Source organism: Ochotona curzoniae, unplaced genomic scaffold, assembly GCF_017591425.1.
Source record: "Ochotona curzoniae isolate NIBS_2020 unplaced genomic scaffold, NIBS_Ocur_1.0 contig_1482, whole genome shotgun sequence".
Classification (NCBI taxonomy): Eukaryota; Metazoa; Chordata; class Mammalia; order Lagomorpha; family Ochotonidae; genus Ochotona; species Ochotona curzoniae.
In genome coordinates this window covers 8,356,234-8,373,955 of record NW_024465100.1, presented here as the reverse complement: position 1 = coordinate 8,373,955, position 17,722 = coordinate 8,356,234, and the positions used below count along the sequence as shown (strand labels likewise).

General features: G+C 38.4%; 1 long non-coding RNA gene across 1 annotated transcript in view; it reads left to right on the top strand.

Annotated features, from left to right (window-relative positions):
• Positions 1-14,745, top strand: part of LOC121148382 — a 120,261-nt gene extending 105,516 nt beyond the window's left edge. The window contains exon 3 of the long non-coding RNA XR_005882552.1: positions 14,670-14,745. This is a non-coding gene — a long non-coding RNA (uncharacterized LOC121148382). The remainder of the gene's footprint in view (positions 1-14,669) is intronic.
• The last annotated feature ends 2,977 nt before the right edge of the window (positions 14,746-17,722 follow it).

The window sequence follows — 17,722 nt, the reverse complement described above, 5'->3', positions numbered from 1 at the left end:
GGAAAATAATGGCATGTACAGCTGAAGGCCAGAAACTTAATTTTTGTCTCTTGACTGAGGGAGCAGCGTGTGGGGCAATAATGAGTAGATTTCACTCTTATTTTTCTGGATGTAATTGTCATTTGTGTCAAAACTGATCATTGATGACTAAAGGATAGTGAGCTTTGCCTAGAGCTGTATCCTCGCTTAAAATGTTTTCCTTTACTGTCCATTGTAGAAAATATTCAGCAGAATATACTTTTATTCCAACTATAATATTCTGAATGATGTTATTCCCATAAGGAATGCAGATCTTTGCAGTCTGGCAGCATCATGTTTCTGCATAATTATTCACCTTGTCAATTACTCATATGTGAGTGTTGAATGAGTGGAGTGTTAGGTCCAATGATATTGATCCCAGGATGTTTGCTGGAACCAGTTCTTTAAAATAAGCTGATAATATAAGTTAGTTTTTATCATCTTCTGTTTTGAAAGATGAGGGTTAGGGAATAATACATGGTTAAAGGTTCAGTTAGAGATGCTGAGTGGTTAAAACATTTCCATGCCTTCCTGATGAATTGTGAGTTCATCGGGGGAAGTTTATTGAGTTTTAAAACCAAGTGACATGTTACTCTAGTTGTTGGCAGTAACAGTGAAAACACAAGAATCTCAGAGTCACAAAAATCTTTGAATATTTTCTCTGGGTTTGTTAACAAAATAAGATGGTTTTTAAATTATAATTCAAATAATTTTAGCAATTTCTTATTTAGAAACAGAATTTAGAGTGTAATATTTACGAATTCCAAGGACACAAATGGGAAACAAGGCTCATGCTTTACTTGCTTAATGATTTCAGATTTAGTTTGATAAGCTGTAATAGCTTACAAAACATTTGATGAATAATAAATAATTGGTTAAATGTATAATTTATGAGTGAATGGATAAAGAGTAAGTGAATGAAATAAAGACTTGTCAGGAAGTTAAGGACTTAGATGAATAAATAAATAAAAATCCCCAGGTATATTATCTAGCTATGAAATGCTTCATATAAAAAATATGTCATCTTACTATAAATGCATACCATTTCTCAAAAGTTTTAAAAATTTTACTTTGGCTTAAAGTAATTTTTAAAATATTAGGTTTGATATCTAAAGATTCTAAAAACTTTAAAAGGAAGTGTTTTTAATAATTCATTATTAGAAAGAAATCTGAAAGCATTAGCCAGATTATTTCCAAGGTTTCTTACCCTCTCCTATAGACAAAATGGGCTCAGAGTAACTACTGAGTCCCTAAGAGCACAAGTTCCTTAATAGTTTCATTTGTTGAGATGCGTCCCAGTGACTGTGTTGTGGTTTCTGAATGATGGTTCCAAAAAATAGTTTGAAAAGTAGTTTTACTGGAATAACTGTTTTCAAGGAGATTACTTTGTAGGGGCAAAAACCATTTAGGAAGTATGTTGTAGACCAGTTTCAATAAATTATTATCCATATGACACAGCTATATTTAACACTGCAATAACTAATATGATCTGACCCACCAAAAAAAATAAAATTATGTATTACTCAATTTCCATGAAATCAGTGTCTTCCAGATATGTATTATTGGGTGTAATTGTGAATTATTCTTGCAACCTCTTGAGCAGCAGTCATTCATTCTGGTTTATGCTATAAAAGACCCACTCACTCAAAATGCAATTCTGAAATTTGAAAACATAGTGTTAATGGTTTGCCAGTGCCAAGAAGATCAAGGATTTTTGTTTCATTAAATAAACATTTTTATTACGTTAGCTATTGTGGTGTAAAGCAATGAAATGATGTGCTGCCTTTTCTCCCCTCATCCACTTTTATGGGACTGTTAACATGACCTACTTGCTAATTAATTTAGTAAAATCATTTGAAAGGTTTTGGTTTTCTAAATGGGTTCCATGTTTCTTTTGAAAAAGCTGACCTTGGTAGAAACTGCATTTACTTTAATAAGTAGTGTACCTCTAACCTGAGTCTTGGAAACTCTCCTTTTAAAGGAATAAAAGTAAAATGAAGAAGACACTGTGAATTAGTAAGCATTAAGATGCACCACACATACTCTTATTTAGAACATTTGGGATTATCGTATAGAAGACAGCAGTACGAACGTATACAGGACAAACTGTGATGGCTGCAGAAGCCCGTGATTGTTGCCAGGATAGTGTTCTCTCCATTGTACCGTTCTGGGCTTATGTATGATTTGCATAGCAGTGAATTTTGGTGCTTCAAGTAACACGACAGATAGGTTCAAGTTGAATGAGTTGGCTGACTAATTTATTTGCACAATGTAAAGGCAGTTCTTTTTAGGCACCTGTAGGAATAGGTTTTCTAATAGGAATTCATTTGCAAGCCAGTTGTTGAAGCACGGGGTGCATTTGCCAATTGGATAGCTGGGACGAACCGAATCTGTCATGCACCCAACCATTTCCCATCCAGGTATCTGTTTAAAATATATAGTTTTATTGCCCCATTGTACCAATCAGCACTTAGAGAGTAAGTGAACATGTGTTTACTGAGCTAAACCTGTCAAAAGGTGAAAAGCAGCTGTGACTACAATGTTGTACTTTCTGTATATTCATTTAATTATTTTAATTAATGTTTAATTTCTATAGTTTTTGTATTAACTGTAGTTCACCTGTTTTGAAATATGTAGTATTTTCTTGTATTAAAATCACTGTGAAGTTGAACAATAATTCAATTAAGAATTCATGTTTGGGATTTTTATTTATTTAATCAAAAATTATACTTTTTAAGACTTGTAAAATTGCTTAGCTATGTATAGATGTGCCAGGATCGCATAGGAATGTAATGAAACAAGAATGGAGATCAAAGAGATAAAGTTGAAATTAAAGTCCACTATATTAAAGATGGATATTGAACACTATATATACAGAAAATTGAGTAAGTGTAGGGAAGTTAAAATGTTACGCTGATCCAAGGATAGTATTGAATGTTAAACAGAAATAAGTTGCAATTATCACAAACAAGCATAAAACAGAACAAACAGAACAGGTTTAATGATTTGAAACACGATGTAGATCATGCATATTATTTTCATAGCATGCATACCTCTCATTCCATCAGTTAAAATGATTTTAGCACATGAATTTGATTAATTTTATAAAGAACATTTCCTCACAGGCTTCACCTTCTTGGTTATTTCTTGGATGGATTTAAATTCTACGCGAGAATCTTCTTGTTCTCTTGTTAAGAATACTTTAACCCTTCTTTGATAAAGTCAGTCATTGAATTCACCAGTTGTATCTGAGAAAATTGAGTTTGTAATTGTTCTTCCAATAGCATATGTTAATGGATGGATTGATTGAACACTACTGTATTATGTGTAAGGTTCTGCCAGAATTAACACTGTGTGGCTGATTTCATACACACAGCTGGTGTACATCAGGATCAATGAGTTCAGACTTAGTGTTGGTGTGGAATGAATCGGAGGGTAGAAGAGGCAAAGGATGGAAATTGACGATAGGAAGTCCTGGTGGTTGATCTGTTTAGACAGAGAAGACTGGAAGTCCAGCACATGATCTCAGGGAGAAGTCCTGTCCTAGTCTCAAGGGGAGCTGTGGAACAGGAATCACACCACAGGACTGCTTTCATTGAAGGCGTGTGAGCAGGGCCTGCACACTGACTCAGCAGGTCCTCACTGGCTGTGAGTCTTCATGCATTATGTCAGAATCGTGGCTAAGAAACACTTAGATGAGAGTTTGCAATGACTGAAGCCCAAGAAACAGGGCTGGGCATTTGGAACCATGGAAGAATGTGTCTGAGCTAAGTACCAGCAGCATCCATAAACAGGATTTCAGACCACAGGTCTGCTTATCTCTGCTGCATTGTTGCTTTCTCTTTCTCTCAATGTATTTATTTATTTATTTGAAAGAAGTATGGACAGATGGGAAGAGACAAAGATCTTCCATCAGCTGATTTGTTCCCCGGATGGCTACAATGGCCTGGGCTGGACCAGGCTAGAGCCAGGAGCTTGTTCCATGTCTCCCATTTGGGAAACAGAGGCCTTGGCACTGGAGCCATCTGATGCTTTCACAGGTACATTAGCAGGAAGCTGGATCAGAAGAACTTATCTAATATATTGTTCCTTGATTCAGGAGTGTAAGACAGGGTTTACTTACAATTACCACCTCAGTTCTTAAATTTTTTCTTATTTTTGAATTAAAAATTGATAATTCATCACCAATTACAGCCATTATATTAACATAATGTAATTATGTTACTTCCTGATAATTCTGAGACATCAGGGCAAAAGTAAGAATAAAAACAAAAATACATATTTACCACATTACATTTTTTCTGTTGAGCTCTTTTACCTGTTTTTGTTGTATGCATACCCTTAATATGCAAAATTTTTCAATTAAAATGAAATCAATAGCCTTTTCTGCTGTCAGAAAAACTTCACAAATCCTTTCTTAATGTCTCCCAAGTATTCCATTGAATGGTTTACTAGACGAACAGTTCACACACTTTTTTAAATCTTTTTTAGAGAGACATGAACCTGGTTTTTAAGTGATTGAACCTTCCATACAGCAATGACAAAAGTTCATTAATTCTGTATAGTCTGCTATTTTTTAGTGAGGTTTTTCATTACCCTCCTTTCTCTGTTTCTTCCTTTTTTAAAAAACAATGATAGTATCTATGAAGTGTGTTCTGAACAGGGTTAGAGGTCCTTGTACCTCTGGACACCTTGTATTGTCCATCAGCCTGGATTGGAATAGACCTAACTGGCTTACAAATAAGAGGCTTCCACAGGTCTGAACACTAAGGAGAAGCACATCTACTCATTTTGTAATTGGGAGGAACCTTGAGGATTGGTGTTGAGTTCTGGTGGAGGTTACATCTGCTCTCTGGATTCTTCATAAATGTTGCGTGTACAGGGAAGCCTATGCACTTATGTGGGGACCAGATGCCCTTCAGGTATGTGTTGCCATTGATTGGCCTCTTAGGCTCCAAGACTGTTTGTTCCTTTCCAAACTCCCAGCTTGTTTCTTATGATGGCAGCCACAACCATGAAGGGAACTCAGGAGTTCTGAACATAAAACAGGCGTTACCTGAGAGAATGTGGGTGTATGAGTGTTTGACCTATAAAAGTCACAAGATCTCTTAGAATTTCACAGATGAGCACCATCTCTTTGAAATGAACTTGGTGAACTTGGGTGGTGATCAGTCCAGCATCGGTTTGTATATCGGGACTCTTATGTGTGGTTCAAATCTTAGAATCATGTTTATTTCAGTGTAAGGTTATGCCTTGCCATTGTTGCAGTGAAACGTGTGACAACAGCATGCAAGAAGGATCAGAGAAGAAGATAGTGCTTACCTGTGTTTGTGTGCAGATAGGAGCAGTGGTGGGATGGGTCAAGGCTAGGATAAGTTTGCTTATTCCAATATACTGAGATTTTCTAGAAAACTGTTTTAGAAAGCACATATTACTTTGAAACAGCAGTAGGCAGAATAATACCAAATTGTGATACAGTCATCAAGAAAACCATGTTTGTAATAAGGTTAATTAAATTTGCCGCAATCTTGAGACAAGCATCCTGTAAGTGTGCCAGTAAATCTGGTCTTGCTTTATCAAACTGAAGGGCAGCCCCTCCTCCTCCCAGGATGAGCAGCTCATTGCCAAAGGACACATGCAGGCGGGCAACAATAACTAATACGTTATGAGAGCTTAGACAAGTTTAAATAGGATTCGTCTCGGCATTGAAGGGCAAATTGGAAGAAATTTCTTTGTCTGCTTGTGATGCCGGTATATTGAAAGCACAATGGGAGGTTTGGTGGAAGCAACAAAGGTTGCAGTGATGGCCTGCTGTTTGGAGCAAGCATCATGGCTCCAGCAATGGTCTGGACATCTGCTAACAACAGCCATTTCTTGTCAGGTTCTGCCCCACACAGGGCCGGAGAATGCTGTGCTGTTTAACTCATCAGAATCTTTGAGCTGTAGCATGCTCTACATCAAGAATGTTTATGTAATAAAACAGAGCTAATTAAACATTTCAAAGGGAAACATTATTTTAACACTAATTAGATATGATTACAGTTCTTTTTTTTTTTTCTGTGCCAGTGCTGAACTGCAATAAAGCACTCATTTTGCTTCCTTTGCTCCATGTTGTAAGAAACTCTTAGTAAATAAGGCACCTACTTTGGGATACTTACACCTGGATGTGTTCATCCATTTCCACAGGCTTTAAACACGAGAATGCAGTTTTCTGGCAGTGGATACCACAGCTCATGCTGGAGGACAAGGTTGTTCGCTTAGATTCTGGGGTAGCCTTTTATGGGGAGACACTTTAAAGATGTCCTCTCAGGTCTACGAAAGCAAACAGCATCCCCTATTTTCTGCCCAGCTCACAGGTGGACAACTCTGTGCCATTGGGCTAAGGAGGTCAGGAGACAGGGAAGGTTAGGCAAGCTGTACAGATGACTCACAGACCATGCCTTCTGGGGACAGCCCTTTCAGAGCTGTGGCAAGTACTTAGGATCAAATTCATTAGAATGCACCTGATGAAAACTTTTAGATTGTGCACGAAGCCATGCTAGATTTGGTAATGAACAGACACAAGAACTCTTTAACCAATGACATTTGTTTGGCTGTAACATACTTAAAAGTAATCAATGAAGAAAAAACATGTTTGAACTCTCAACAAGAAAGTAGTCTTACTCCAAACTTATGTCAATTTCCATTTTTATTTATACACATAGTATATAAATTAAAGTGTAAGGAAATTCGCAGAGATTCCGGATGAGGCTTCTAGAACAAGAACCTGTATTTATAGAAAATAAAACAATTGAAAGGCTTTCAGTGATAAAGGTTTTAAATGCTTGAATTTCCTTAAAAAATTTTCAGAGAAACAAGACTTTTAAAAATTTTCTTCAAAGCTATTTGTGATTAAGTATAAAGCATAGAGGAATATGCAGCAAACAGTGTTATGGTAGGATGAATGAATGTATTTAATTTTATGTGTTCTTGTGAAGCAATAAGCTTTTTTTTGTAAACTTTTTGCCTCATACTTTATGAAATCTTACTGAAAGAGAGAAATCCTCCACACACTGGCTCTCTGCAGTGCTAATTAAAAAGAACTTCAATGGGAAGTTTCTTTCTTCCACTTCCAACCCGAGCTTGAGGGCACAGCAGTAGCTGCAAAGTATATTGTGTTCATTTTGCTGTTGGAGTAGTTCAGGAAGAAGGACTGGCACCCTAAACATTGAACAGCTAATATGATGCCCTCAGGATATTGCTGTCACATCTAGATTTTTTCAAGACAAAACAAAGCAACAAATCATCATCATCGCCCTTGCTTCCATCATCATTACATAAAATTTCAATAAATATGGAAAAGAACTTTCCTCAATTGTAATTGAAATTATGGCTGTGAGGTTACCAGTGCACCCAAATAAATAATAGATAATACATTAATTTATTATGGGTTATGTTGAAGTTTTATAAAATTCCAACAACTGTATGGGATTTTTTTTTCCATGAGAGAAATATCTATGATATGCACCACCCTAGATACTTCTAATATTTTGGGAAAGGATACTAAAGGAGGATAATGAAAATATTTAGTAAATCAAATGGTTCCTCTCCCACCTCCAATGTGGTATGTTTCCCAACTATCTCATTACTATTAATATTCTTGTTTCCCTCCTGGCCCTGTTCTCCTTTGACATTTACACTGAATGCTTCAATGGATCTTAGCATTTTTGCTCTGTGGATGATATTCACTGCTATGCTTGCTGTCCAGTTGACACCGCTTCTCTACAGATGCTCAACACCTCATTCAAGACTTAGCTTTACATGTATTTGTCCTTTATAAGTCTACATTCAGGTCATTCCTAAGGCATGTTCCTGAAACAAAGCCAATACCTTTATTAATCATTTGCTCAAACAAATTCCTTTGCAGGGGCATCTTTTTTTTCACCAACTCTGAAAGAACTGTGTTCTATTATTATTATTATTATTATTATTATTATTATTATTTTACTTTTTAAATTATTTTTGATTGTGTTTACATAGGTAAACACAAGGTAGGAAGGGGTGAGGGTCAGGGGAAAGTGAGTGAGACCATTGTTTCCAAAATTTCTTTTTCCTTCTCCTGTATCTGTGGGAAGGGGGGGGACAAGTAAAGAAGCTATCCCCTCATTAGTACCCAGAGTCAATCCAGGGTCCCCCATGTAGAGCATGCTCTGAGGGATCTACTTTAGTGGTTTCAATACTTCTGAAATGCTGTTGATCTTGACAACTCAGCAATAAGGAAATCTTGCACTCGTCAGGTGGTTTGGCAGTGTAGCTTGACAGGGTTTGCCCCCATTCCCAGCACTTGCCAGCTGATGCTGCAGCAAAGTTCTACTAGCCTGTGTTTACTCTCGTTCACACATGCACCAGTGGATACAGTTGGTTAACCCATCCTGACTCTTAACACCACAACCCCCTTACCCCCAGTTAACATGCAGGCCACCAGGTGTTGTAGTCCTGCCCAGCCTGGTCTGCCCCAGTCCCAATTCCCATGCTTGACAGTTGGAGCAACTGCACCAGCCTGTCTCCCCGTCCAGACCTGACCCACTTATATGCCAGTGGGTAGAGTAAACTGGTCTAGTCTGGACTGCTGTTTGCTTAGGTTCTTGTGTTCACCTGCAGGGAATGTTTCTTGATGTAAGAGTTACCCATGCTCCCCTATTAGGTTTCCTCTCAATTGCGGATCTCATATATACTGGTGGGTCCTCAGCTCAGGCTGACTTAGTCCACCTCCTGTCTCGGCGGGAACGGTGTCTTGAACCAACTGGCCAACACTCATTCTGGTTCTTGCCGTTGGGTGCTACAGCCCAGCCACACCTGGTCCATGCCCTGTCACAGCTCTTACATGATTCAGTGGGAGCCAAGACCTAGCCCAGCCTGTCCTATACTCACTGGCTCTCAAAGCACCAGAAGGTGTTGGATCTAGCCCAGTCTGGTGGCTCACTGAAGTAGTTGGGTTCCTGTCACCTTGTTGGAGCGTTTGGCTCCTAGCTTCAGTTTCTGCCTAACCCAGTTGCAGCCAGCTTGAGCCACTGAGACAGTTGTATCTTAAATGCATGTCCGTTTTCAATGACTATTTTAAAATTGAGAGACAAATACAAAAATTCAAATATTGATTTTGCACTTACTGTCACGCAAGCATCTTAGGTATGGAGAATACAGTAGTAGAGAAATCCAACAAAATTTAGCTTACAAGAAGCATACATGAAGACAAATAATATACACAATGCATACTAAATGTATCACAACTGTATTGAGAAGTATAATATGCAGAAATAATGTATGCAACTTTATAAGTATTGACATGTATTTGGCTCCTGACACCAGAATAATCAAAATAGGGAGCATATCCATTATCTCTAGAAGTTTCTCATACCAATATTTGTTTTTTATTATTATATAGAAATTAATATATAGAATTTTATGAAAATGTGACCATACAAATTTTATCTTCTTTTTAGCAAGGATTTGAGTTTTTCACTCAACATAATTATTTAAAATAACCAATGATATTGAGCATGTCAGTGGAAAAGTCCCTACTTAAGCTGAATACAATTGGATGTGTATATTCATTTGTTTGCAAATACTTGGAGTGTTCCAATTTAGCTAGTAACAATGAGGCAGCAATGAATATTTGTGTGTGCATTTTTATGGCCATGGTCTCTAGCATACCTTGAAGAAATATGACTGGAATATAGGGTAGACAAAATGACAAGATTTTAAGAAACTACCAGTGTTTGTTCATCAGCAGTATGCAATAGTTTTAGGTCATTTACATCCTGGGCACCATTTGCTATGGTGGGTCCTTTTAATTATTGTTCTAATGGACATATTTTATGTTTCTCTGTGGTTTTAATTTGTTTACTCAATAATAGATGCTGAGAATTTTGTACTTATTTTCTACCACCATGTCATCTTCATTGAAGCATGTATACAAATCTCTTGCCCTTTCATAAATTTGTTACTTTTAAATATTGATTCTTGAGAGTATTTGTCACATTTTAGATACAAACTAAATATCTATATGTGATTTGCCGATATTTCCTGTAGCCATGTCCAAACTGCTCAAACAAAGAAGAAAGTTGTGGTGTTTTGTTACACAGAAGGGTTCTCTAACAATAATGTATGTATATATTTTTCAGAACAAAACCAACAGAAAGGATTTCAAGCGTTTTTGCCATGATGCAATAATAAATGTTTGAGGAGACAGACACATTTATCCTGACTTGAAAATTTTTCTCTCTCAATCTCAGTTCCTTCTAAAAAGCTTTATGGAACTGGGGTCATGTTGGAATGGCTGCTTGTAATCTACTGAATGATATGGAGTGATATGACATGTTAACACTTTGTCCCTTTATCTGGCACATTGCAAATATTCTAGATAGAATATTGGGCCTCGGAAACGTGTTTTGCTGCATCTGTTGCTATGATCACTTGTTTATTTTTAAATAGTTTGACCATTTTTTCAAACATTAAAACAACATGCTTTTTCTGAAACAATATAATGGAATCAATTTTTAAAAAATCTTTTTCTTAACTTGTGCCCTGAGAAAGCAACGGGGGATGGTCTAGGACCTTGGGACCCTGAGTCTGTGTGGGAGATCCAGCTGAAGGTCCTGGTTCCTGGCTTTGGATAGGCTCACCTCCAGCCATTGCAACTCCTTGGGGAGCAGATGGAAGATCTTTCTGTATCTCCTTTTCTCTATAAATCTTTCCAATAAAAATGAATGAATCTTTAAAGAAAAAATTTTTACATAGTATGAGTGATATTGGTCTGGTTAGTCTCAAGCCTCATTAAGATGACCTGAGAAGTATTCCTTTCATTTCAGCTTTGTAGAAGAAAGTGTGGAAATTGTTACTTCTGGGCCAGGCATGGTAGTCTAGCATCCTTTGAATGTATCAGGATGTCATATGGGCATGGGTTCATATCCTGGCTGCTCTACTTCCCATCCAAGTCCCTGCTTGTCACCTGGAAAGCAATAGAGGACAGCCCAAGGGGTTGCTACCCTGAATCTATGTGGGAGACCCAGAAGAAACTTCTGGTTCCTGGCTTCAGATTGGCTCAGTTTCCAGCTATTGCAACCATGTGGGGAGTCTTACATTATTGGTAGGATTTACAAGTGAAACAATGTGGGCTTACATGTTTCCTTTTTAACTACAATCTCATTTTAACAACAGGCATAAAGCTGTTCATGCTGTATTAGTTGTTGAGAATTGGAGATTTGTATCTTTTTGTGCTCATCTCTCCTTGGTTTAAGTTGTCAAGTTTATGGAGTTAATCACATTATTACCTAATTATCATTTTAAATCTGCAGAATTTCTGATGATTGTACTTCTTTCATTTCTCATCTATGTCATGCTTATAGTCTGTCTTCCTCTCACTCTCCTCTGACCAAACTGACCAGTTGTTTATCAATGTTATTGATCGTGTCAAAGGACTGGATTTTCTTTCCTAAGAGTTTCTCTATTGATTTTTTGTTTTTCACTTCATTGAGTCTATTTACTTCATTGTTCATTCTTATTATGACCTCACATTTGTGTGTGTGTGTGTATAAGTTCTTATGGCGTAAACATTTTATTGCTGTGCTGTGTAACAGCATTCCTATACATGCAGAGATATGCATTAGGAGCTTTGCATTTCTTTTATAAGAATCTCACAAATTTTGATATTCTGTGTTTGAATTTTCATTCAGTTATAAATACTTTTTAAGTTGCCTTTTGAGTTTGAGTCTCAGTTACTTTATTAAAGAGGTTCTTATTTTCAGTGTATTTGGGGCTGTTCTGTATGCCATGCAGTCAATGATATCTAATGCTGTTGTATTGCAGGAACTTTATGGGCACTTGAATCATTTTAAATTCATTAAGGCTTGTCTTATGGATTATGGACCCTCTTTAAATACCTCATGCAAATCTGGGAAGAAGATAGAGGTGCAGTTGGGTGGATTTGCTTCCGAGTATTTTAGTTGCTGGCAAGGAGCTTTGGGACAGTTAGTTTGAAGTGCTTGTAGTTGAGGGGTCATGAGGTATTCACTTGCATAATCTGCATTTCAATGTTTTATTCTTTGCAAACAGCACAATTCAAATTTTGTCACTTAACTCAGACAGTAGTTCACACATCCACTAAGTCTCTCATCATTCCCTTATTCAATGGTCCCATGAAACTCTCTCAGGTGGGAGAGCATGTCCTGAGCCCTTCAGGCTCACTTACCTTAGGGTTCCTGGAAAGAGTATGAGAGAAGGCCAGAGAAGAGGCAGTCATCTCTCAGACAAGGGTGGCGATAGAGTAGTGCTGAACTCAGGCCTGAGACAGAGCTGCTTATGAGCAATTTGCTTGCTCAGCTGAACCCCTTCTTACAGCCACCGGGACTCCATCTCTTCTTCGGCTTCTCTTGCGTCTCACCCTTACAGATTAGTTGGGGGCAGGAAGAGAGGATGAACATTATCTTGTTTCCCACACCTTACAAACTCATCCTAGTTCACAGACAAGTTCTGACATTTTGTTCTGCTCGTCACACCCAGCACCCTCATGGCTTCCCCCTGCCTGTGGAAACCTTGGCTAGTCTCAAGGGTTACAATGATGATGCATGACTTCATATTGCAGATCTGCTATAGCTGAAACACCTGTGTTGAGTTCTGGATCAATTTTTAAGTGATTAATTTTTCCTCCAATTGTCAGTCAGTCTGCTTCTCATGGGTTACCAGACTTTGTAAAGTTTATCTTATCCGATGCTCCAATTTTGATACTTCTATAAATATTCTTGAGATGCGTGCTGGGACTCAGTCCACAAAAGAAAGCCTTTGGCTCTTGATTTTATTATTTGTTACTTAGGACCAAAGCAGCATTTATTCTGGGGCTAATGATTTGCTGCAATGTAACCATAACACTGCTGAGTGCTCTGACACGGCTCCCTGAATTGTTTGTTTTTCTATTGTGGCTGCTGGAAATGGGTTTTATTTGCTGCCTGCCACCTCAGGTTCTATTTGGTGATTCTTCTCTCGGCCATGGGCAGTCTCCTTACAGGCAGTAATCAGAATTCTGCTGTGTGCTTAAGGTGCCTTGCACTGGTGGCCCCAGCCCTCTGCCAAGTGTCCTCCTCTCATCATTTGTCCTGAGAGCCCCTGCTGCCCTTTGCTGGAGCTTGTTGTTGGCTTCTGTGTGCTCTGCCCATCCCTCCTCCTGAATTCCCAGCCACAAAGTGGAAAGTGTCTCAGACAGTAACCCCGGGATGGGGGGCGGGGGGGAATCCTTGAGGTCATCTGACTTGTCCCCCTGGTTCTGAGGAGTCGCTGCCCTCCATGATGTCTAGTATGTTCCAAAGCATTGTTTTTAAAAGTTCTTTCAAGTGGACCTATTTTGTCCATATTCATGTGCTTCAAACAGGACAATGCATTAAGTGCCTGTTACTCCTGCTAATTCAAAAGAAACAGTGAAGAACAAGGTAAAATAGCCAAGTGGATGGAAAAAGTGAGGATGAGAATCAGAATTTATTGAGATTTGCCAAAGATAAAAGGATCTTTCTCAAACATCCACCCCACCGTTATAAAGAAAAAAAGGAATAAAAAGGATAGGTTGCCAATTTGCCATTATAGTACTGGCCACAAAAATGTTTTTCAGTATATTCTAGAACACACTTACCATTACCCAGACTTTACTCATCATTAGAGACACAACACTTAGTTATTGAAACCAAACTGAGGTCTCCATTCCATGTCCCTTGGAGGAGTCAGTGCTTCACAGATCTTCCAGCTAAGCTGAATCCCAAGAGATGGGCTGCTGGGTGGTCGATGGGATTTTTTTTCTGAATCTGGAAAAAAAAGGTTGTATTTGTTCATGAAAGTAGTTCCTGGTCCAAAAAGGAAAAGGTAGGAAAAGGAGACGTTTTCAATTTCAGAATTTTGTGTGAATGTAGAGAGAACTCCTGCCAACTTTCACGGATCCTCTTTAATTCACAAAACCCACGACTCTTAAATACAAATATGATTCAACTGTCATGAATTCAGCAACTGGATGCTGACACTGTCCTTTCCCATCCCCCTCAAATTATACCGACTAGTCTTTAATCATATTGCAAACCCTGGTAACCTCAAATTTCACTGTCACCTGTTTATGTTGTTGCTAGAAATCTGGGCATATGGCACATTGATACAGTCATATAAATAATCAACAATCAAACAGAGTAGTTTATAGGATTTGAGAGAGAAATATTCTGTTGTTCCAGCTGGGATTCTGAGTGGCAAGAGAATGTTTTCTCCTTTGACCTGGGCAGAGGACTTCTAGAGGATCATGGCAACAGTTTATAAGAGCCCCAGTGGGGAAAAGTCAGGTTTAGAGTCTAGGATTCTGCTGGTCTTCCTGTGCTTCGTGCTTGCGTTCTTTTTCTGAACTCCTGGAGCTTACTCTCAGGAAACTCCATCTCCCGTTACCCAAGTAAGGTGCCACCGCCATTTCCCCCTTCACATATCTTGCTGGCAGTTTTTTTTTTTCCTTCATGCAAGAACACTTTATTACATTATGGATATTTATATGTTTTACCTGGTAAACCATTTTAATAGCAGCCTTGATTGAGTCATGGAAGAAGAAATGTACACACAGAGTTTAAAAAACCACTCCTTTCATATGTTGTTTTTTTCAGCTGTTGAAGAAAGGATTGCAGAAAGGCTTAGAGACATTTCATGAAGTTTTGAGAAGGTAAGTGTGTGGTTTTTTTCCAGAATGTTCTGATGGTTTTATATTCTTCCTCATATCACCTTGGAATACCTAGCGCATATGCTTTCACATTTTTTTCTGAAGATTTTAAGAATTACGTATTTTTTAAGAAATCATCATTATTTATGTGTGTGACCTGAAGGAAATATTGGTGTGTGCTAGTTGAATTGTATGGCTATTTGTTTCAGTTTTTCCATACTATGAATTGAAAATCCGGGGCTGACTTCGTTGGTGCCCATTTACCTTCAGTTTTCAAGAAGAACTTTTTACTTCCATGTATGGAAGCTTTGGAGAAGTGTCACAGTTCTAACAGTTATTCTGAAAATTTTTTTAAGTTGCTAGACTTAACCTTTTGTCTCAGAAAAGTCTTAAATCATGGATTTATGTGGTAAACTGAGTAAGAATCAAATTCCCCAGGATTTGAAAGTGAGCTATAAAACAAATCTTTCCATGGCATGAACTTCTCAGTTAAGACACGTCACATGGATATAAATTATCTGACTATAGTCCTTACCCAGAGAGTGCATCCACATGCTCCTTTTTTCCTTCAGTGGATTTTAGAAATGTACACCTGTAATTTCATATCATTTGTTGAAATCACATTCCTCTTAAGTATTTGTATGGGAGAATATTTGACCCACTCGTATAGATCCTTCACAACAACAAAAAGATTTTTCTGTGAATATGACCCCCTCCCTAATGCCCTGGTAATGTGCCTGTCCCTTCCCTAACCCCATAGCTTCCCATGGGGTTATTAAAAATCTGTGTTTTAAAATCAGAAATGCCAGCTAGCAAGTGTGGAGCTGTACCATGAGGCCATCCATGACTGTTTCCTTCAGCACTGTGAAAAGCATAGTGTAGTTTTTATGTACCATGTTTTGTTTTTACAGCTAGAGTAGCTCTACTTAGAGAAGTTAAGAAGTAAGTTGTTACTCAGAAAACAGTCCCTGATAAACAGGATCTACCTGCATCTCCCAGTCGTAGTTGGAAGGCTGGAGCGCTTTCTGTTTAACGTAGAGTTTAATGATGTGGCTTCATTGGATTCATTGGAATAGCCTCATGTGCTGCAGGCTGAGGCTGGGAGGTAACACATGGGGTGCTCTTAGCTTTTGGGCCAGGAGCACCTACACTAACCTGGGTGGACCCAACCCTACTTCTGAACACCCCAAGCAGTTCCCTGCAGGTTGGATTCCATGGGCTAAAAGGAGTCACCCACTGAGCTGAATGTGAAATATAGGTTTCAAATACAGGTTCGCAGAGAGCAAACATCCTCTAAAAGGTTGACAGTTGCAGTATGTGTGTGTGTGTTTGTCTTTAAAAAGGAAATGGTTAGAAACAACAAGATTGCAATGGCCTGCCTTTTTTTTTTTGAAAAATCAACAAACAAAATACTATTTTGTGGTCTAACCACAGAAACAGGTCCCAAATACATTAAAATATTTTATCCCATTATTTGTTTTGACCAATTGACCACAATATTAAAAATTCAATCATGGAGCAGCTGACAAGTGCAGTTGCCTAATTTTATTTAAGAGTTTTTTTCCCTTTTTCCATTTTTCCATCCTGTTAACGCTGCTGCCTGTGCCCAGACAGTAATGGGCTTCTTGTATGCCCACGACTGTTATGATCATGTAAATTTATTGGTGCTTAGAAGAAGCGAGCTATTAAAACATTACAACAGCCATTACAGCCGGGCTCGTGTTGGCTTTCGCTCCCAATGAACATATGCTTCCGAGTGAATGCCTAAACTCTTATTTATGGATTTAATTTAATATGCGGAAAGAATTCAAAATTAAATTTTGTGTCTGCCTCCAGAGAGTGTCAGTGTATAATAACATGGTAATTTTTACACATCTTTATGAGAAATGGGAAAATTAATTCTTTCTGACAAGTTGTAATTATTCGACTTGGAACAGTTGCAGCTGAGCAGTTTGCATGCCTGTTGTCTGGTGTTTCGCAGTGTAAGGGGAAAACTCAGGGATGGAGATATATTGTGCATCTGAGAGTTCCTAATAGCTTCTGACATTTTAGCCTTGCATATTATCAGGGTGCTCTTTAAGGAGTCGAGGTATCATCTATTATGTTGCCTAGGACATACACAGTTGGAATTGCTGGAGCATCCTATAGCGCTTTTTAAAATGGAGGGAGATCTCTGGGATCACCGTGTACATGTCCATAGTTGAAAACTGATGTGACAAATTTTAATGTCTCTCAAGTATACCTATTATCATCCACTGTTTCACCTGCATATACTGAAAACAGAAGATCATTTTGTAGAAGTGGAGTTGTAGACCTATGTGTTTAAGTCTAAATGTGCTTAAAATGAAACTGTGCGTTTTCTTACCTGCCTGACAAGCATTTCTCACTTCCAGTCCCTCCCCCACACCAGTGTTTCTGAACAAAATGCCCACTCTGCTGCTCTTTGGGTTTCATGTTTAAGTGTTCCCGAGGAAGTCGCATTAACTTAATGCACGACTAAACCAAAACACCACTGGCTATGTTAGCGAAGCCAATATGGAACATGTTGTATGTGAAGTGATGGTACGCTGATTGACAGGCCAGCCTGTGGGGGGATCGTGTCATCACTGTGTGTAGGATGCATGTAGTACTTGCAAAACAAATGCAAGCCAGCGTGTAAGGATGTGTTAGCAGCTTCCTTTTGTGCTTTCATACCTGCACTGGCGAGCTCTGCGATGCACAGATGATCATCCAGAGGGTGGGCCTCAGTTTACCGAGTGCAGACACTGGAACTTACCAGCATGTTTTGGCATATTCAGGTTTTGTTTTAAAATTCCAGTTAAGAATCAAGTCTGAAGCAGAGTGGTTCCGGAAATGATATGCTGTGTTCATTACACTCGTTAACATCAGAGTGCCGCCAGTTTTCTCACTGGGCAGTTGTGTTCTACCCCATGCTTGGGCCTCTGGTTTTGTTAGGTTCAGGTTCTTTATTTTAATCTTGAACTTCCTCTCAGTGGGCTA